The following is a 23,539-nucleotide window of genomic DNA, read 5'->3' as shown; positions in this document are numbered from 1 at the left end:
TTTATTTTTGGGACAGAGAGAGACAGAGCATGAACGGGGGAGGGGCAGAGAGAGAGGGAGACACAGAATCGGAAACAGGCTCCAGGCTCCGAGCCATCAGCCCAGAGCCTGACGCGGGGCTCGAACTCACAGACCGCGAGATCGTGACCTGGCTGAAGTCGGACGCTTAACCGACTGCGCCACCCAGGCGCCCCTCGGCTTTTAACAACCCTATAAGGAGTTGCCATCCCGGTGCATGGGGTGGATTCTGGCCACACCAGAGTAGCACCGGAAATTAAACTGTGCCATATATTTTAGATATGGGAATCACTTCTGGTCACATGATGTCATTCCATTCATAGCAAAGAGGCTCTGACAGTGAGCTAATGACAGTGAGCTAATTCAATGGACATTTCATGTTCTTTTTCATTCTGACGCTGGTGGCATCATCGAGAAGTAGAATAAACTTTAAAAGAAATGATTGGAGGAGATTTCTAGATAAACCATGTTATCAGTACTGCACACTACTCATATAGCCAGACAGTGTGAGCATTAATTCAGGTGATGCTTATAAGGAACATTCCCTTTGAAGCTATTGCTTGGAAAGGATTAAAGCAGAAGATACTGGGGTATGGGAAAATTGGCTCTTCATATCCATGAATCCACCCTAATAACCCAACCACTGCTCTTTTTTTTTTTTTTCCAACTAACCCTAAAGTGTGGGAAGCATGACTCTTTTCATCATCAGGTGCCATCATTGGTGAAAACATGCAGAGGATGTTGCTTCTACACTACCTGGTTTTGGTAACTGGATATAAAGCATCACACAGCATGAGAATTATAATCAGTAGACAGAATTTGTAAAGCCTGGAGTACTCTTACATTGGCTCAGTTGTGAAGCAATAGGTGATTCCGTTGAACAATGGAAGTTCTACTATGGTGCCCTAGCCCCTATGGTTCTGACCCATCTGGATGAAAAGTCTGAGGGTGAGTGAATCATGGGTTGGCAAAGGGAGATGTAGTAGTTGCTAGATTAGGACAAACAGATTATGTAATTATGAAGGGAAAGCACATACCTAACTCCTGGGGAAGGAACACCTTTTACATTTAGGCATATGATTCATTTTCAGTTAACGCTTATGTGTGGAGTGAGGTAAATTTTTATTTTTAAATTTTTATTTTTTTTAAATAATGTTAAATTTTTATTTTTTTCCTCATATATATCTAGTTGTTCCAATGTAATTTCTTTTCCTTTACATTTACATAAAAACTAATTTTTAAAAAATTTTGGTAAAATACACATAACATAAAATTTACCATCTCAAACATTTTTAACAGTTCAGTAGTATTAAATACATTCATAGTGTTATATAACCATCACAACTTCTATCTCTTGAACTCTTTTCTTGCAAAACTGAAAACCTATGACCATTAAACAATACCTTCCACCTCTCTGTAGCCCCTGGAAACCACCATTCTCTTTCTGTCTCTATGATTTTGACCGCTCTAGGTACCTTATATAAGTGGAAAAATACAATATTTGCCTTTTTGCCCCTGCCTTATTTTTCTTAGTAAATGTCTTCATGGTTTATTCATATTGTAGCATAGGTCAGAATTTCCTTTTTATGACTGAATAATATTCCGTTGCATGTATATACTACATTTTGCTGTCCATTTATTTGTCGATGAACATTTGAGTTGCTCCCACATTTTGGCCATTATAAATAATGCTCAAAAATCCTGTTTTCAAGTATTTTGAACATGTATCTAGAAGAGGAATTTCTGGATCATATGGTAATTCTAATTTTTAATTTCTTAGGAAATATCATACTGTATTTGACAGAACTGTACTATTAACCTTTCTATGAAGAGTACACAGGGTTCTGATTTCTCCACAACCTTATGAACATTTGTCATTTTCTATCTTTTCTTGACATAGTAACCATCCTAATGGTTGTGAGGTTGTAAATCATTGTGGTTTTCATTAGTGATACTGGACATTTTTCATTTGCTTATGGGCCATTTGCGTATCTTCTTTGGGGAAATGTCTGTTCATGATCTTTGCCCATTTTTGTGTTGTACTGTTCTTTTGTTGTTGTGAGTTTTAGGAGTTCTCTATGCATTCTGGCTCTGAATATTCATATATTCTAGATACTACTTCTTTATCACACATACTATTTGCAAATGTTTGTTTAGGTTTTAGACAAATAATTGCTTTTGTTTAAACTTACTAGTCTTTTAAATCATGTAGGAAAAACTGACAGTAGACTTACAATTTTCTTTCAATTATACTAGCTCATATAATTGCTCGATTATTTACCTTAATTGAAATCTTTATTTTTTCATATAGCTTGGAGTTACCGTCTAGTGTCCTTCATTTCTACTTGCAGGACTTCCATTTACATTTCTTGCAGAGCTGATCTAGTGGTAATGGACACCTTCAGCTTTTGTTTATTTGGGTAAGTCTTCATGTCTCTTTCACTTTTGAAGGATAGTTTTGCTGAATATAGGATTCTTGCTTCACAGGGTGTTTGTTTTCTTCTTTTTAGCACTTCAAAGATATCAACCTACTGCCTTTTGGCTTCCAAAATTTCTGATAGGAAATCTGTAAATAATCTTTTTTGAGGATCCCGTATGTGAAAAATTGCTTCTCTCTTGCTACTTTCAAGATTTGTCTTTGTCGTTTGACAATTTGATTATAATGTTTCTAAGGGTACGTCTCTTAATTCATCCTACTTGGAGTTTGTTGAGCTTATTGGATGTTTGTATGCATGTCATTCATCAAATGCATTTTGGCCATTTTTTCTTCAAATAATCTCTCTGCCTTTTTCTCTTTTCTTCTTTTCTTTTTTTCTTTTCTTCCTTTTCTCCTAGAACTCCCACAAGGTATGTTTGTCCACTTGTTGATCCCATAGGTCCTTTAGTCTCTGTTAACTTTTTTAAAATAGTGTTTATTCTTGTTTCTAATACTCAACAATTTCAATTGTTGAGTATTGTCCTATCTTGAAGTTTCAATTGTCCTATCTTGAAGTTTGCTGATTCTGTCTTCTACCTACTCAAATCTGCCTTGATTCTCTCCAGAAAAATTCCCACTTCAGTTATATTTAAGTTGTAGAATTCTTTGGGATTTTTTAAAGGTTTTCTATCACTTTTTTGGGTGTTTCTATTTTGTTCATATATTGTTTTGACTTTCTCCATAACCTCCTTCAGCTCCCGGGCACCTTTAAGACAACTGTTTTAAGTCTTTGTCTAGGATATCTGTCCTCTCCTCTTTCTAAGGCACAGTTTTGGTTGCCTATTCCCCCCCCCCCCCCCACCACCTTTGAATGGGACATAATTTCTGTTTCTTTATATGCCTTTTTGTTGTTGTTATGTTGAAAATTGGACATTTCAATCTAATAATGTAGTAACTGTGGAATCTAGATTATTCTCATTTCTCAAGGCTTGCTGTTTTTATTGTTGTTCTTTTTGAATGTTGTGGCCTGTCTTCATGCCATGTATCAGCCTGGGGTGTAAATCTAAGATCTTCTCAGTTCTTTTCTGAATCTGCATCTTTAACTGGGTGTCCCAATGACTTTGTAATTTCCTCTTATATGTGCGGTTGCTTTGGAATATCCTAGTTTTTAATATCTGGCTTTGAAAAGGAGAAAAAGGGAAAAATGAAAAAAAAATACAAAAAAGGCACTTGTTCTCTAAGCACCCTGGAAATTTCTCAAGCCAGAGATGCAGTGAATTGCAACCATGGGGAAGAAGTGAAATAATGGCTGGTGTCTCTGTGTTTGTATCTCTGTAATTAGGAGAAGCAATTTGTGATCAAAACATAAACCCATATATTTGGAAGATAGAATCCTTATTTCCCAACTGATAGTCACAAGCTGCATGCAAACTGGCTCATGAACATGTTTAGAGCTGCCTGCCACAAGACTGAGGTAGAAGATGCATAGCCTCTGCCCAGCTAAGAGAGGAAATTGATTTCAATCAATCACAACTGACTGTCCAAGCCATCCCCTAGAATTTGCAAGTTCTCAATAGACTAAAGAGTGCCAAAATAGTACACTGGACAGATTCTGCTAATATAATTGTTGACTGGGTGGAGAGACAGATAGATACGTGGTGCTTCCCACTCTGCCATCTTCCCTTCCCTTTCCTTTCTGAATTGAATGAGGACACTTCTTCATTATATGTCATGATAGGTTAGCCAACCTATGAATCTTCCAGTAATTCCAATAATAAGGACTTCACTGCATCACAGAGAACCTCGATCTGTTATTTATTGAAAGCCTACTATAGGCAAGTGGTATTGGCCCATATTTATTAAGCCTTATTCTGTGCCCAACATCACGTAGGCCATCACATCTACCCAATGAAGTGGGTGCAATCATCTCTCTATTTTTCAGAAGAGGAAACAAGACTTAGGATTTTGTGTAATTTCTCATGGGAGACTCATTTAAAATGTGGTTCTGAATCTAGCATCTGTTCATACTGCCTCTAACGGTAAAGCATCAAAGAAATTTAAGATATAAGCCTTGTGTACAAGCGTTTGAGATCTTGTTGGGGGAGAAGATTATGAAATAGGTGCTTCTTTAGGGAAGAGAGACAAGTGATAGAACAACTGCTTTGGCCTGGGGAAGCATAGCAGTAGTTCAGGAAAGGCACAAGATGGAGCAGAAACACTTGCATACAGGAAGATGGGAATGGAGACAGACATTTCCAACTGAGAGTGGGCTTTGATCATGGTGGTTAGTCCTGTAAAGCTCTCCCATGGAAACACTCTTAGGATTTCCTCCCCCTTCTCCCTTTTCTTGAACAAAAGTTATATATGCATAGATTGCTCTGTCAGCAATCTGTCGTTTTTGATTGGGCTGAGCCACATCTTTGGGACAAATACTAATTTTTAAAAAGATCAGGACCTTTCTCTTTAGGGTGATTTAAAATATTGCTTGGCCAACTTCATTGTACTTAAGACTCACCTGTAAAGCTGTTAAAATACACATTTGTGTGTCTCACCTTCAAAGACTTTAGTTCAGTATGTCTGGGTTGGGACCTGAGAAGCAGCATTTCAAGCTGCCCAAGTGATGCAGATGTGTCTGCTCCTCAGGCCACACTTTGAGTAGCACTGATTTAAAGTGCATTTCATCTTTAAAAAAAACCAGGCAGCTATATAGTGGTTTTTCTTTGTACTTTTTTTCCTTGAGAGTTGTTCTAGTGAATTTGAAGTTGGGCATAAAGCAGTCGGTGCCCAAACTCATGCTAGACTGTGATGTTTATGTATTAAAAGCTACAAGCTATAGAATTGGGCAGACCTAATTCCCCTTTTTAGTGTAAAACTTCACGATCTGTTGGATTTTACACGACTCACACCTCTCTAAATTGCTAGAGTGTAGTTTATAATTAGGAATAAAACTGCTAACTTCATAAGGATGTGATGAGGATTATATTAGGGACAAGTGAAAGTTACAAAGCCTTTTTAATAAACAGGATTGATAAGTGTGTCATAATAGATGGTTGTATATTTTTGTTAGAAACTCAATGGCAGTAAACCTCCTCTGTCCTCTATCCCTCACCCATCATACTTCTGTATCTCTACATACTCATCAAATGTGTTGTCTTGGTCCCACCACTGACTCTGAGTTCCTAGGATGTTAGATGTAGTCTGATACATCATAGCAGATCATAAATAATATAAAAAGGACAAAATACATGTACAGGTTGAATTAGTATTTCTTAACAGATTTCATGTGGAAATCACCTATAAATTAAAAGAAAATACCACTGCCTGGGGTACACTCCAGAGATTTTGATTTAATTAATCTAGGGCAGTGTTTCTCAACCTTGGATGTGCTTTAGAATCACCTGGAGAAATTTAAAAATCCACGTGTCTACCAATTACTTCAGAATCTCTGGTGAGGGGACCCAAGCATCAGTAGTTCTTAAAAGTTCTCATACGTAAGTTCATTGTGTAATATGGGCATCACTTGATTAAATGGAGAGACAACTAAAGTACATAAGCAGTGGATTCCTAATGTGTTCTTAGATAAAGATAAATATAAAATTAAGGGAAAGTGAGTCACTATTTTTCATGTGCCTGATAAAATCTTATTGTCTGCCCTTTCCAACTTTGTTCACTTAATTTACTTTCTGAGTGTTTAGAGCTGCTCTCTTTCATGCTCACTTCTCTCTCTTTTTGGCTATTTGCTATTGCTCTTGGGTGACTGTGCTGGGTTGAATACTTTCTCCCAAAACTTCACGTCCATGTGGAACCTGTGAATGTGACCTTATTTGGAAATAGAAACTTTACGGATGTAATCAAATTAAGATGAGGTTGTAGTAGATGAGGATTGACTCCAGTCCAATGATTGTTGTCCCTCTAAGAAGAGGGAAATCTGGATACAAGACACACAGGACATGACTCCATGTGGTGACAGAGGCCAGGATTGGAGACATACTGTCCAAGCCAAGGTGTGCCAAGGTTTGTCCGCAGCCACCAAGAGCTAGACGACAGGCCTCTATTGCTCGTGTGGCCCAAAACAATTGTATAGGGAGGCTGGGGAAGAAGGCGGATTGATGGATGGCCAGGGAGATGTGTTGGCACTGCCGTGGTTGTGGGTTTCTGGGCAAAGCCAGTGCTGAAATGTGGTTTTCTGAGGGAGGAGAAACCTTTCCAACACTGAGCAGTGTTGAGAGATGCAGACATGCCATCCTTCAGTACCTCTTACCTACCTGAAAACCTCCAATCTTTTGGTATCCAGGGGAATTATTCTTTAAGGGACACACACACACACACACACACACACTGTCTTTTTCACTTCATATTCAGAAAGTCTTCAGAGAAAAAATATGGAGTGCCAAATTGTACAAGGTAATGCAAAGTTTGTGTTATAGCTTTCTTTTTATTTATTTTCTGTACTGTGTTTTTAGAGGAAACTTTCAAGATGGGATGTGATGAGAAGGTTGAGCAGGAAGGGAAACTTAAGTTTATGGAACCTTCTCTTTGTACAAAAATGGAAAAAGATATACTCATGGAAGAGATTGAGGCATCCTGTTCACTTCACAGCTTGGTCCACATCTAAAACCACAAATTTCATTCTTCTCCTACCAAGTGGAGAAAATCGTGAGCTTCAGACACAGAAAGGCCTGGGGGACCTCTAGCCTTGGTTTCTCACTTACAGGCTCTGCCACTTCAGGCTTTGTAACCCTGGTAAGTTGTTCAGGTTTTCTGAGCCTCAGTTTCCTCATCTAGTAAACAAGGATGATAACACCTACCAGACAGAGTTGTTGGGGGTATTATATAAGAGAAGAGGCAAAGCCACTGTGGCATGTAGTAGGTTATCAATATAGTGGTTTCCATTCCCTTTTGTACTAAGAAAAGATCCCCATTAACTTAAAGAGTTTACATCAGGAAATGTTGATCTCCCTCCACAACTGGTTCTGTGCTGTGAACTTTAGACAGTCGCTTGTGTTGAACATCTCCTGAGCAAGCAGTGGGGTGCTAGGTGCTTGAGATTTATTGACCAATGTGAGTCTTAAAGCAGCCCTTAAAGATGGGTTTCATTGTCCCCATTGTTGAGATGAGTTCATTGGACTTCAGAAGAGTTAAGTACTTGGCACAGTGATGCTGTGCAGGAAGTATTAGAGACAAAACTCCAGCCCAAGTCTAGATGACTCCACCATATTGGAAACAAATCTCCTCCCAGTTCTGCCAGTGGCCAAACACCATGAGTGAACTAGAAGAATCATCACCTTTATGGACTGGAAGAATCTTAAGAAATCCTTGGATCTGGTCTGGTTGGTTCTCCAATGTTTTCATCACCCAGACCAGACCAGGGTTATTATTTAATGACCCCTGGAAGCATTAAACCATCTTTTTTTATCTCTAAACTATATGGGACAGAGATGTATGAGTGTAAGAGGGGAACCACAGGGATGACAGTCTGTGTAGAGTTTAAGGAATATGTCTTTCCTATGGTGTGCCTAGGAGAAGTTTGGGGAGGATCAGGGATGTTGGTTCAGTTCTCTGTGATGTGGACAGGTCCTGGACCCTCTCCTACAATGGTTCTGTGGCCTTTCATGTTTCTGAACATGCAGAACTTGAGCATGCTTATATTCATGGAGCATGCTTATATTCACTGGAATATAAGCACCATGAAAAGAGGGATTTTTGTTTGTTTGCTTGCTGCTATTTCCTCTTCTTAGAACAGTGATTGGCACATAGTAGGAGCTCAGACTAAATAATAAGAAAACTAATTAATTAATTTCAGGGCATTTGCACTGATTGTTCCCTCTGTTTGGAACATCTTTACCTTAGAGAGACACCTGGGTTGATTCCTCACTTCACTCATGGTAGGCTCAAAAGTCACCTCTAGGGAGAGGTCTTTTCTGCCATTGCATCTAATACTGGCTACCCTCCATTGTTTTTACTGCTTTCTCCTTTACTTTTTTCTCTCTATTACTTGTATATATCTGAGTTTATTATCACCTTCCCCACTGGTAGTTTTGTGGGTACAAAGCATCCATCTCCTGTTCACTATTGTACTTCTAGCACCTAGAACAGAGTCTGGCACAGTCAGTGCTCAATAAATTATGTGTCGAATGAATGAATGTATGTAGACTCCATGGAAAAAGCTAAGCACAATGCCTGGCAAATAGCAAGTGAGAAGTAAATGGTAGTTTTGCTGCTGCTGATGATGACATCCAAATGTCACTGTGAGGCTGTCACACTCTGGATTGGCCACTGATGGCCCTCATCATTAGTTCTGGTAGGCTGGTGGGTGTAAAAGGCCAGCCTTCCACCTCACCTACCATCTTCCCTGCCACCACAGGGACTCTACAGAACAGTGCTTTCACCATTTCCTGCTCCTCACTTTTTGTTCTTTGTGGAATTGTGATGAAGCATTTGGGGGGCACATCATCCTCTCTCCCCAACTGTTGAATTAAAACACTTTGAGATACTTTATAGTGAGATGTAAATTACTAACAGCAATGTTATCCCTGCATCCCACCATATTCTATCGATGGCCTCTCCCATGTTCTAGGGTTTTCTCATCTCTGTTTTCACACATCTGCCTAAAGTGTCTCCATTCTTCTTCATTTTTTACCTAAAGGTATTCTTTCCAAATTCTAGCTCTAATACCACCTCTTCTGTGAGGTTCAACCTGAGGTCTTCCAGCAGTTTCTACCTCCTTTCTCCAGTTTCCCATGCTGCCTTTCCACCCTGCCTCAGGAACCTTAAACTCAGGACACTGTACTCACCCAGGACCCTACCCCCCTAGATCAGAAAAAAGCTTCCTAGGGTCAGGGGTTCCACAAATTGAAGGTGGCAATGGACCTTGACTTGAGTCAATGGCAGGCATTCCTCCAACTTGTTGACTTGGCTTACAGACCTCTTGGGCTCAAATTCTGACTCCCTCTTATCATCTGTGAGATCCTGAGAAGTGTCTTAATCACTCCATACCACAGGTGTCCCACTTGAAATCAAGGATCCTAATTATTACAGCTCAGTAAGCTTCAAACACCTCAGTGTTTCAACAGTGCTTCGAAGTATAAAGATAGGGATTCTGTAATGTGTCACTTTTGGGGTGACTTAGAGAAATAGGAACTCACTCCTGAGAAATTTTTTTCACTTGAAATATGGTACCTGTCTATTAATTCATTTGGAACCATATGCAGAGCAACCAAATAAAACCATAATTATGTATTTAAAAAATTTTTAATGTTTATTTATTTTTGAGAGAGAGAGAGAGAGCAAGCAGGGGAGGGGAAGAGAGAGAGGGAGACACAGAATCCGAAGCAGTCTCCAGGCTCCCAGCTGTCAGCACAGAGCCTGACATGGGGCTCAAACTCACGAACTGTTAGATCATGATCTGAGCTGAAGTCAGACGCTTAACCGACTGAGCCACCCAGGTGCACCAGCCATAATTATATTTTTTTTGAAAAATGCTGTATTTTCTTTACTAATTTGACAGAAATTGTATCACACTGAAATTATCACTATGATGATTGAGCACAAAGACTCATCCTCAGTGCCTTTAAATGCACAACTTTGTGGGTTAGGAAAACATGTACTGAAGTAAACAGCCTCTGAAAATCATACACAAGGAGGTGTGACAGCAATTTTCAAACACAGAAAATTACAAATCCTGTTTAAAAATCTGCTATATTCCCATAGCATAAAAGTTCCTATCTCATGGGGAACTTGGAGAGCTTTACAGCCTATAGAGGAATAATAACATGACAACTCCTAATAGTCTCCGTTTACTTTGACCTCATTACAATTATTTGTTCTTCTAATAAAGGGCTGAAGATCTTGCAGAAGGAGCTCTCTGATTCATGATAGTAATTCAGGCGTCTCTAGTGGACTGTCTTCTCATATATACTCTGGTATGTCTGGAAGATTATCTACGGAAAATCTGCTTGATCTTGATATTTGAATTATCCCTACAATTGGATTTGGTGGCAGTAACTTCTGGAGCGGTGGTCTGTTCTGGGGTGGTTTTCTTTGATCATGGTCTGCTGTGTAGTGATGGTGTCTTCCTCAATCAACTCCTCTGTGGTTTCTTCAGTTACAAATGGGCACTGTGGGGGGTGGTCTTTAGGACTTTAATCACCTTTTTCGGTAAGGGTGGAATAGTCTATATCTGCTTCTTGGGAAAGTAATGTTTCACATTTTTAAAACTTGTTGGGGGAGCTCTTTTGACTATGATAGGCCACCAGGGATTAGGCTCCACATGATCATAGCTGGGACTGTAGATATAGTTGGATAACACCAATTTGAGACTGGATTCTGGAAACCTACCACCACATACTGGCTGGACCTCAGAACATGCTTTGAGTCCTCATAGATGTTATTCTGGTGGCTCAAGGAATGATCAATTTGTCTCCAGTAGATCATCTTGGGTTTAAAACACTCCATGCAGGAAGCTGGATTACCAGCAAGGACACGGGAAAACTTGTAGTCCAATTGGGAGAAAACAGTTTTCATGGCGGTGCCTTCTTCATGCTACATCACAATCAAACTGCATGTAACCTGGTATGGAGTGACAGTCATGATAAGGACCATGTACTTTTGTTGCCAGATCCCCTGCACATACTGGGGGCTTGCCCAGAGGGATCCTTGTTTGCTGTGCTGCTTTGCCCTTTCCCAAATTCCTGTTGGCCCTCCACTGAGAATGCCTGAGAGCCGGAGGAGGAAGAGAGCACGGTGAGGCTATGGATCCTCATGGCTTCAGTTTGGTGGGAACCTGTTTGACAAGGACAGGTGAGTCAGTGCTGAGAAGTAATTCAGCAATACAGGGCTATAGGATGACCCTCCCTCCACCCTGACACATGCCTCCTTGCTTAGGGAGATCAAGAATCCTTCTGGCTCCTGGAATCACTAGACCAGCAGCCCATGTATTCACATTTCTCCTTGACTTGAGTCTTGAATGTCAAAAACCTCTTTCACCATTTTCTGAGCCAAATTAGCTCTCAACCCTCACTTACTGACTCTTCCATTCACTCCTTCAATAAGCACTTATGCAGCACCTACTGTGTGCCATGCACGAGACTAGATACTGAATTAACCAAAGTGAATAAGAAAGTCTTATGTATTAAAAACTTAAAGGCAATTTTTGGGGGGAATTGAAATAGCACTGATGAGTTTGCCCCAGTTCTGTCACCAGTTTGATTTTGACCAAGTGACTCTCCCTCTGGCCTCAGTTCCCCTGGATATTGAGGTGTTAGATGTGATATTTGCCAAAGGAGAAAGACTGTAGGTTAGAACACAAAGCAAATTTAGAAGGAAACACATGGACTCCAGGCTTTTTTCTGAGAAGTGTCTCTAAGCTTTGGCAGAGAACATGGAACTTCCCCTCAAGAGCTTCCCATTGACTTTCAGCCTTCCTGCCATCCCAAATTCTGCCTTGATCTTTGTAAACAGGTGGCGAAATATGAGACCAGGCTATGTAGCTGTTTCCCTATTGGCTCAGTCTGCTCTCAAAACTCATTTGCAGGGGCGCCTGTGTGGCTCAGTTGGTTGAGTGTCCGACTTCGGCTCAGGTCATGATCTCACAGTCCATGAGTTCAAGCCCCACGTCAGGCTCTGTGCTGACAGCTCAGAGCCTGGAGCCTGCTTCAGATTCTATGTCTCCCTCTCTCTCTGACCCTCCCTGCTCATGCTCTGTCTCTCTCTGTCTCAAAAATAAATAAAAACATTTAAAAAAAAACTCATTTGCAGCCACACACATGCATACACCCTCCAATCTGGCCACACTCAACCCCTCACCCAACATCTCCTGAATACTTGGTTCACTTGCTTGCTCTTTTCCACCCTTTGATCTTGCTGTTCCGCTTACTTGGAATGGCCTTCCAGTCCTGCTTTGCCAGGCACACACTTGCTCATCCTTCAAAATCCAGCTCATATGTCATCTTCTCCTCATTGGTGTTATTGATCCCTACATCCTTGTCTATGTCCCCAACCCTTTCATGGATGTTCATGGAGAGAAATAGACCACCATTCTTAGTTAGTGTATACAGTGTGCCAGCATTGTGCTGAGGCTGTGCTAGTATTTCACATCCATATACTGAGAAAATGATGCACTTGTACTACAGTGCACTGTGGAGACTGGAGAGATTTGTGTCCCAGCAAGGCTGTCCATAGTAGGTTCTCTACATCCCCATGCTTCCAGGATCAAGGTGATCACTGATTGCTAGACAACTATGTAAAGTCTCTTTTGACTTTTTCCCCCACACAAACCCCAGGAGGAAAGTGCACCCTGGATCCTCATGGTAGAGACATGAAGCTGAGTCTTAGGTGGACCAAGTCCCTTGGCAAATGCCCTGAACTCTGTATGGCAGAACCTGAACTGACGGTGGGTCTGTTGTTGGTTAACCTCCCAACAGAGTATTTTGGATGTTGCCTTATGGCTCTGAGACTTGAATATTTCTCAATTCTACATTGTGAGGAGAAGACAATGCCCTGCTGTCCTATGTACCTCCATGTCCTTATTATCCACAGCAGTTCCTGGCTTATACTGGGTGTTTTCATGAGAACTGTTGAAGTGATGAGTTCAACAACTCAATTTCATCCACTGAAAAGAATAGAAGAGGAAAACACTTATTGACCTATTTGGGCTATAGTAGGAGTAAGATGGTTTAGATACATATAGATCCAAGGGGTGAGATACATCTCTCTGTCTCTCTCATTATCTCTGTATTCTGTGCACTCTCTGCTGTCTAGCTTCATCCTCAGGCAGGTCCCTTCCATTTGTCATAGAAGAGAACATGACCTTTCATCCCTAGCACCATATGAATGCCCAGAAGAACTCTGATAGACCATCCCTGGTACATTTCACTGAGTCTGTTGCAGGGAGCAGAGACATGTGGTGGACACCCCACCAGAAGCACAGGGAGTGGAGGATGGACAGTTTGCAACCAGAAAAGGGGCTTCTGTTATCCACAGAAGGTGAAAAAGTGGACAAAAACAACCAATCTACATTTCAGCAGGTTCTCATTTAATGGGGACAAAGGCAGCTAATGAATTATATTGGAATTCGCAGCTGTGGGTTAGTTGGCTACCCTCTGGAGAATGACTTCCTTCAGGCTAGGCAGGACTTCGCTAATTAGGGAAGCCATATCAGATTCATGGGACAGAACTGTTCCTAATCTGTTTGAGGATCGGTAAGTAAACTAGTTGCCTAAGGAGAAGGTTTGTGACAGGAGAAGGAGAAGGTTTGTGACAGGAGAAGGTGGATGATCAGATCTCAAAGTCAAAGAGAGGTCTTTTTTTTTTATTTATTATTATTTTTTTAATTTTTGAGACAGAGAGAGACAGAACATGAATGGGGGAGGGGCAGAGAGAGAGGGAGACACAGAATCGGAAGCAGGCTCCAGGCTCTGAGCCATCAGCCCAGAGCCCGACACAGGGCTCGAACTCACGGACCGTGAGATCGTGACCTGAGCTGAAGTCGGACGCTTAACCGACTGAGCCACCCAGGCGCCCCAAAGAGAGGTCTTGAATGCAAAGCTGAAGGTTTTGTTCCATAAGCTGGGGATGACAACTATTCAACCCAGGATCCCTCACTTTCCCTTCCAGTGTCCTTGGAAGACTGCCAATAGGCTGTGCAGGGCACTCCTGCTGAGCTCAGAGACAGCCCCAGAAGTCATTTCAACCCAGTTCTCCATAAAGCCACTAATCATCTATCGGTATTGACATGAAGGACAAAATCTATTTGCCATTCCTGCCATAGATGGGGCTTTTGACTATTTCTGGTATTTTTACCCAGAAGAGTGAGCAAACTCATACCTTAGAGAATCCACAAGCTTTACACAAAAAAAGTGAACCTGTATCAGGAGTGGGACTTACACTGAAAATTTGCCTTTCCTTCACATTTAGATTCAGATTAAATAACCCTTGAGAAAAAGAAAAACAAATAGCATGTGTACCCAAGGGTCATGTGTCTTTCACTGATCTAAGAAAAGATTTATCTTTGGCCAACCAATCCCCCAGTGGAGATGGGAGGTAGAAACAATGCTATAGAGAGAAGACCATGGAAATGAATTCAAGGAAGCATACCTGGCTGGCTCATTTGGTAGAGCATGCAACTCTTAATCTCGGAGTTGTGGGTCAAGCCCATTTTGGGTGTAGAGATTACTTAAAAATACAATCTTAAAAAAAAAAAAAAGAGTTCATGGAACCAGAAATCTGAACATTGCCTTGATGTCATCAAGACTGTGTCTGTTGGGGATATGATGTTTAGAAATATTCACATAACTAAAATCATTTTATCCTTTCATCAAATTGTGAGACATTATCCCCATTTGATAATTGAGGAAAGTGATATTAAGCATATTAATATCACTCAAGATATCTAGATGATAATGATGATGATCCTGATAGTAGCATCATAACATAGTGCTTCTACATTCCAAGCATCAGTCTAAAGTGACCTCACTTCAAATCATGACAACTCTATTATGACTCCATTCCTAGAATTATAGAAACAAAAGCACAATCAAGATAAGAAACCTTCTAGATAAGTTACTTAAACCTGCAATGTCAGATTATCTCATCTGCAAATGAGTAGAATTTGTACCTACCTCACAGGGTTGTATGATTCTTAAATGAGATATGACAACCGTGTTTAGCACAGTGCCTTACACAATTAGAGAAGAGTTAAATGAGGGCTACTTCTGGCATTTTTATTAGAAATGAACTAATGTACCCATACTGCAAAAAATTCCCCTGTCCTTTCTTTCTTTTTTATTCCTCTCATTCTATCATAATAGTTTTTCAATCTTAGAATAATTTCAGATTTACAGAAATATTACAAAGAGACTTCTATTGCCCCACCTCTCACGTAGGTTGTCCTATCATTAACCTCTTACCTAATTAAGCTACATTTATAAAAACTATTAAACCAATATTGATATTTTATTATGAAGTACAGACTTTATTCAGACTTCCTTAAATTTCACCTAATGTTCTTTTACAGTTTAATAAAATTAATAGATTTTATTTTTTGGAGCAATCTTAGGTTAACATCAAAGCTCATCAGCAAGTACAGAGTTTCCATACATGGCTTCCCCATACATGCATATCACTCACATGTAAACACCCCTACCAGAGTGGCACATTTGGTCCAATTGATGAATTTACATTGATGCCTCATTACCATCCTAAATTGACAGTTTCCATTATAGTTCACTCTTAGTGTTGTGCAGTCATGGGTTTTGACAAATATATAATGACATGAATCCACTACTAAAGCATCATACAGAATAATTTCATTGCCCTAAAAATCCTCTGGGGTCCACTGATTCCTCCTTCTTCTCCCCAACCTCTGGGTATCCTCAATCATTTTACTGCCTCTTTAGCTTTGTCTTCCTGAATGTCATATAGTTGGAATCATGTAGAATTCAATTTTTCAGATTGGCTTCTTTCACTCAGCTTTGTAATTTTAAGGTTCCTCCAAGTTTTTTTTATGGCTTGATAGCTCATTTCTTTTTACCACGGAATAGTATTGTGTCATCTGGATGTATCACAGTGCAGTTATCCATTCACTTTCAGGAAGACATCTCAGTTGCTCCCATGTTTCGACAATTATGAATAAAGCTACTATAAACAACTGTATGCAGGTTTTGGTATGTACCTAAGTCTTCAACTCCTAATGGTCTTTTCTGTCCAGGATCTAATTCAAGGTTAGCTGTGACAGTTTCTCAGCTGTTCCTTGTTTTTCACAGCCTTGAGTTTTCAGGAAGATGGGGCAGGTGTTTTAAGACTGTCCCTTTTGGAGCTTGCCTTGTGTTTTTCTCATGATCAGATTGGCATTAGTCATTCTTCTCTTCAAGGATTTAAATGATGGATGTCAGGTTTCCATGGGGGTTTCCTTAAAGTCTGAACATAATTGGTAACCACTCACAGGTTAAGGTTGGTAGTTAAATGCATGTCTTGGGCACTCTGGTCACTGGAAGGTGACTTCAAGTTCAAAAGCTGATTTTACTCTCATGTATTTGTTACTGTAATATGGTTCCTTGACCTAGGGGGTTGGGACCTGTGGGTACAGTCACCAAAATTCAACAGTGGGTGTGACATTATTCTGAGGAGACCCTTAACTGTGCCATAATACCAGGCCAAATTTGGTCAAAACCAGTCCTTTCTTCAAAAAAGACTTCATGAACAGGAATAGAAAATGCTTAGTTGCTACATCAAAATGATATTAATTTTGGGGTCAAATCATGTGCATTAAAAGTGCTTTCATTGTCAGGAAATGAGGAAATTGTCTAAATAAACTTCAGCCAAAATCTTATTAGTCTGGCAAAAAGCATTAATCTTAGACCTACTGAACAGTATTGGCATTCCAAATTTAAAGCGCTCATTAGTCATGAGGTTTCAGAATTCCTGCTCAGCAAATCAGATGATGCATAGTGTTAAAGTTCTACTTTAGAAAAATGAAAAATGATGAAGGGTTGATGGTACAGCATTTGCTATGAATGCAAATTGAAAGTTATGAAGTTTATTAATCTTAATAGGAATATCCCATCTCACACCCCATATATTGAACCCATTTTGTTAGAAACCATGTGCAATATTTTATTCTTATTCTGAATCTACCTAAATAGTAACTCATAGTTTGTGTATTAAGTTAAACCATCTGAAATTGCTATTTTTAGTGGGTCAAAAATGGTAGAATATCAACAATCTTAAATGAACCAAACTAATAACAACAGTTTTTTTTTTTCTCAATAAGACTGTTTCAAAACCTTATATGTATTAAAAATAGTTATTTTTAGCTCTTTGTAACAAATTCTCCATACAAGGCAGGTTCATTGATTATCTCTGGGTTTTTTATATCCTTGTTCTTAGGGATATCAATCTTACAACATCCTTTTATTTTTATTTTTTATTGTTAAATATAATTTATTGCCAAATTGGTTTCCATACAACACCCAGTGCTCATCCCAACAAATGCCCTCCTCCCATCACCCACTTTCCCCTCTCCCCCCCACCATCTACCATTGGTTTTTTTCTCAGCCCTTAAGAATGGAGGTTCCTCAAAAAATTAAAAATAGAACTACCCTATGACCCAGCAATAGTGCTGCTGGAATCTATCCAAAGGATACAGGAGTGTTGATGCAGAAGGACACATGTACCCCAATGTTTATAGCAGCACTTTCAACAATAGCCAAATTATGGAAAGAGCCGTCCATCAACTGACGAATGGATAAAGATGTGGTTTATATACATATTTTTTTAACGTTTATTTACTTTTGAGACAGAGAGAGACAGAGCATGAATGGGGGAGGGTCAGAGAGAGAGAGGGAGACACAGAATCTGAAATAGGCTCCAGGTTCTGAGCTGTCAGCACAGAGCCCAATGCGAGGCTCGAACTCACGAACCGCGAGATCATGACCTTAGCTGAAGTCGGATGCGTAACCGACTGAGCCACCCAGGCGCCCTAGAAGATGTGGTTTATATATACAATGGAATACTGCTTGGCAATGAGAAAGAATGAAATCTGGCCATTTGCAGCAATGGGGATGGAACTGGAGGGTATTATGTTAAGTGAAATAAGCCAGGCAGAGAAAGAGAGATGCCATGTGTTTTCACTCATAGGTGGATCCTGAGAAACTTAACAGAAGACCATGGGGGAGGGGAAGGGGGAAAAAAGTTACAATATCCTTTTAAAGAAAGCTGCTCCTATTGGATAAGATTTTCTAAGACACATGAATATCTGTGATTCTCTACACACACACACACACACACACACACACACACACCATTCTGCCTCAGTATTTGGGGATAGAAGGTAAGGTCTTAGAGATTCTCTCTTTCAAATTTTTAGGCTCTATCCTATTTTTGTTACAAAGAGAGCTAGTTACCACCCTGGAAAGCCTGCAAGGGGAGAAGACAAGTTGCTCTTTCTTAGTGTTATCTTGAGCCACCACGCATGTGGACGTATGTATTGCCCTTCCGTCACAGTAAGAGGTGAGGATGTTAAGATGAAAAGCACACCCAGGACCAGTGGATCACACTCACACCCAGAGAGCAAAGCACTCTCACATGCTGTGGCTGTGGGAAGTCAGGGACGGGCAGGGGAGTAAGACACTGGTTGACTCCAGGAAGAACACGGTTGGCTTCTAAGAGACCTAATTCTTTCTGCCACTCAATCATTCATTTATTCTGTCATTCACTCATTCTTCAATTCATCCAAAGAGCACTCATAAACACCTAAGGTCTCAAGGTTACATGGTCTTTGTCCTCAAGGAGATGCAGACAGTAAGGGGAAAGACAAGGATCTCAACCATGACAATAGAGAGGTAATTGCTATGTAGGAAGGAAGCCTGGGGTGATTGGGTGGGAACACCTAACCTAGCCAGAGGCAGAGAGAATTTCCTAAGAGCCTGTAACTGGTTAAGGGACACTCAACAGCTGGAGGAAGAGATGTCACTTATTCAATGCTGACTCAGTAACTGCTCTAAGTCAGCTGTTAATATCAATTTAGAAAATCAAAGGTGAATAGGATTTGGCTCCCACCTTCAAGGTGGACTGGTCTAGTCTGTACCTCATTATCTGATGATGACTATAGTGGTGGCACCTGTCACTTCGAAACATTCAGCACCAGATGTTTTTCACTTCTCCACAGAATAAAGTCCTAATTTCTGGGGGCAACATATAAGAACTTGCTTTTTTAAATTCCAGCCAAATTAGGTCCAGCATCATCACCTCCTATATGACATGTCTTTAGGCTGCATTTACATCTAAGTGTTTATTTTTCTTCGCAAATATTAGGCTATTTCAGAAGACTTTCTCTCTGCCAGACTATTATCTTTGTCCAAAATTTCCAGCCTGCAAATAGTTATTCTGATTTCTTATACCCACAACAGAATCCATGGTTTATATCATGTCTTACATCCACGACAGAATCTTTATGTGGGATCACCTAATTTTTTATAGACTTCATTGTTATTATAGTTCATTTGTCATTTTATTGTGGTTTATTTACATTCTTGCCAATGTCTTTCTTCATCCTGGGAAGTGACATATCTAATCCAGATCTCAAGCATGAATCTTAGATAGTATTTAGCAAATATTTTCTGGACTGAATTGGATTTGTATTACCCGAGAGCCTTCTTGCAATAAAAAATTATTAAATATAGTAAAACACAGAAAGTTGAGAATTTATTGAAAGTTTCTTATGAATCATGGAGGCAAGTATTGGTCAGGACCTCACAGACATACAGAACAGGGGACTTAAAAGCAGGAGAACCACCTGCTTTATATCACATCGCAGTTTTCTCTGCATGTGTGCTTTGATTTCTTTCCCTGCTTTTCTCCACGTGGTTGGAAACATGGGTGTCAGTAGCTCTGAGCTGAGCTGTAGTATGGAAATCTCAAGCCAAGACTTTGATACTTTGGGCTTGAGTCACATTCCTGCCATTGGGTTCCTCCCCGCCCTGGCAAAAAGCAGGATTCTGGGGTGGAGGGCCCAGTCACCTAAAGCACATAGTTGGATTTATAGGAGGAACAATTTTTCTCAAAGATGTGGAGAGCTGTTCCCAGCAGGGAGGGATTCTGTAGGTTTCATGTCTACACTGGAAGAAAGTTATGGATAAGGTAGAGAAGAAAGTGGGCAGGAGGGCATTCTAGATTCACCTGAGGTTACATCCAGACCAATGGCTCCCAATCTTTCCAAGTGTGAGAACCATCTATGACACCCACAGCCTGGGCAGACCTCCTTACAGCACTCACACATTTACTAAAAGTGCTGGATCAACAGGGATGCCTGGGTAGCTCAGTCAGTTATGACTGAGTTATGACTGAGTTATGACTCAGTCAGTATATGACTCAGCTCAGGTCATGATCTCACGGTCCTTGAGTTTGGGCTCTGCGGTGGGCTCTGTGCTGACAGCTCAGAGCCTGGAGCCTGTTTTGGATTCTGTGTCTTCTTCTCTCTCTGCCCTTCCTCCACTCACACTCTGTTTGTGTCTCTCTCTCTAAAAAGTAAATAAACATTTTTTAAAAAGTGCTGGAACAACAATTTGGTGAGGGTGACAGCAGCTCTCACAAGGGCTATTATTACACATAGTTTGTGTTGTGAGCTCACTCAGTACCGTACCTGCTTAGCAGAGGGGTGATAGTCCTAGCCACATGCTGAAAGGAGGAAATGAAAGATCACAGACAGCTAGTGACTGGTGAAGCCAAGGCTCCAAATCAGTTCATGGAGACTCTAAAGAAATCCTTGCACTTACCATAGGCTGCTGTCAAAAGGTGCCACAAAGGAAATGGTAATCTATTTGCATTGGATTAACTACAATGCTATCTATTGTCATTTGAGAAAGAGTTGTGCATCTATTTACAAGATTATCAGTAAGATCCTCCTGTACCCCTGCCACACCTCCCCCAAGTCCCACACCCTCTCCACTCCTTCCTCCTGACAGCCCCTGCTCTGGGGCCTTTGGTCCAGTGACTATAAAACTCTGAGATCACACAGGCTGCCAGCTTCACATGGGAAAGGCTTGGAAACTCCATTCTGGATGGGGAGGGGGTGATGGGACCAGTAGTTTGTCACCAGCTCATCCAGGTTTGTCTCCAGAACTTACACAGTTTTCAAATAGGAGAGCTGAGCTCTGAGAGTGACAGTGTCATCTGAATGTGCCAGCGGGCAGGGACAGACAATAGGGCTTCAGCCATGGGGGCCCAGATTGTTTTGGTGACTCTTGGGACTGTCTTATTTCTTCTGCTCAGTGAAGCCGTCCATTGTGGCCCTAACTTGTCAATAAAAGTGATATTTATTGAAGAAAAAGATGTTCAACTGAAAGCGGTTAGACTCCACTCATAGTATATACACCTCTCAGGCTTGTCTTAAATCCTTCCTACACACAGTAGGATGGTTTTTAAAAAAGGTCAGGAACCAGCCTGTGCCCAAATTGTCCCATGTTCATATAAACTTTGACTCACCAAATGTAAGAAGAAGGATATGTATTAGAGATGAGGAGGTCAATACCATCAGTTTAAATTCATTAATTCAATTAATTTAACAAATATTTATTGATGATCCCAGATGGGGTCCAGATTATGTGTCTCTGACAAAGACTTAAGAGCCTGTGAACAGCACAATGTGTAAATTAGGGGATGCAGTAGCTGTTCCAAATGCAGCCCCATGTCTTGGGGGCTTCACACACCGAAAAGTCAATTCCTCCTCACATGAATCCTATAAGGGGGTTTCCACAGTGGATTATCATGAACTAAATTCAGTTGTTGCTCCTAGAACCTCAGCCTTGTCAGACTTTGTGACTGCAGCTAAACTGATTATGCATTTTGGCAGGATTCTGCCTTGAATACGGCTAATGCCTTTTGTTCAATCTCTGGCACAAAGTGTCAAGGATCATTTGTGTGCAAGCTCACCTGGACCAGCAAACACGTTTTATGTCCTGCCACAGGGATACCTGGATGCTCACACTCAGTGCCACCAAGGCAGGGCCAGTAATGGGACAGGTCTTCCTCCCTCAGGGGTGACTGCACTGATGACCTCAAGCTGATGGGCTCCCAGGAAGAGCAGGTGGCAGCAGCCTAGGAGAAGAGTCCTAAGGAACCAGCTTCTAGTCAGTCTTGGGAGGACTGTGGACTGAGGTTTGAAGACACAGTTCTGAGATAGGAAAGGAAAAGTGACTTCCCTTACAGTCCTCACAAGCTAAGTGGGAAGCCTGGGACTTACTTGGACTGTTTGGGAATAGGACCCAATATGTGTCTCATCCAGGTATTTTGTTGAGGTTGAGCCCTGTGTATAAATTGACCAGAAAATCTGCTAAGTTTGCCCAGGGACTTGGGTAGCAGGTGTGTTACAGGCAGCCCCACAGGCCACCTACCTCAGACCCTGTAAACACCAAGGACCTTGGTGGAATCCAGGATTCTGACACTGGGAAGTGTGTTGATTGGCACATTTGACAGTGGAGGCAACATGTCCACCCAGAATCACCCCTTAGGGAACCAACTTCCTGCCCATATGACACACTGCTGCTGGCCTACTATTGGGCACTTGCGGAGAGTGAGTGGCTTTAGGGAGGACTGCCAGTTATCATTGTGTCCAGGGGTCCCCATCCTGCATTGGCCTCCCCAGATTCTGGGAAGGCAAACAGGTTTCTCATTAAAAATGGAAATGGAACATTCCAGAGCAGCAAGTCAGGTCCCACAGACAGGTGTTCTTCACATAAGAAAGTAAAACCTCATCTTTAAGGACCCTTTGTATCTCCCTTGATGACTCACACAGGAGTGTGGAGTCCCAGGAAGGTCCCTGGAGATGGCTCCCAGGAAGGTCTTGAGGATGCCTGGGCCTGGTTCACTGAAGGCTCATCCCAACTACAAGGTGATGTGTCCACGGGGTGGCAGTGACCCTCTAGTGCCAGTGACAACTCTTTAGTACCTACAGTGCTAGGAGCCCATCAGCCAATCAGTTAAATTTAAAGACAACCCCTTCCCTTAGGGAATACTCTTAACTACCTAGAAAGCCTTTTATCCCTTCTTCTTTGGCTCTAGCTAGCAATCTTGCTAGAGGGTAACAACCGACTAGTGTATCTTTTTGGATCCTGTGTGGATGCCCGTGGAAGGTACAAGCCTGGATGAGGCTGACTGAAGTGATGTGGTTGATCAGCTCTGCCTAGCCCACGTGGCAGCATCAGTACCTCCATCTATTATTGGACCAGGTATACTAACCCTGCTGGCATACAACGGGCTCTAAAGATAGGCCTCCTTTATATGCCAAGGAAACTGAAATGGTCTACCAAGGTTGTGGTACCTGTAACTGATCTGTCTCAGGGTGAACAAGGACTCTCAGGTCTCAAGGTGGGTCCTGTCCATGTCTGACAAATAGAACACATTGGTCTGCTGCTGCTGTCATATGGTTGCTCTGGCATCTAGTGGCCTTTGACACTTAACCCCACAACTAGAATTGCCATTCCTGTGCATGTGGCAGATTCTAGCCATACCACAGTTGCATTTGAGACCAAGCTCTGCCATAGTTTGGATATCTGGGACATTTGCAGTCATATGCTGCCACAATGCCACATATGCTATCACAGCAAAGGGACC

The sequence above is a fragment of the Panthera pardus genome, unplaced genomic scaffold (assembly GCF_024362965.1).
Source record: "Panthera pardus isolate Hobbes unplaced genomic scaffold, ASM2436296v1 HiC_scaffold_13, whole genome shotgun sequence".
In the NCBI taxonomy this organism is placed as follows: domain Eukaryota; kingdom Metazoa; phylum Chordata; class Mammalia; order Carnivora; family Felidae; genus Panthera; species Panthera pardus.
This window is presented reverse-complemented; position numbering follows the sequence as displayed.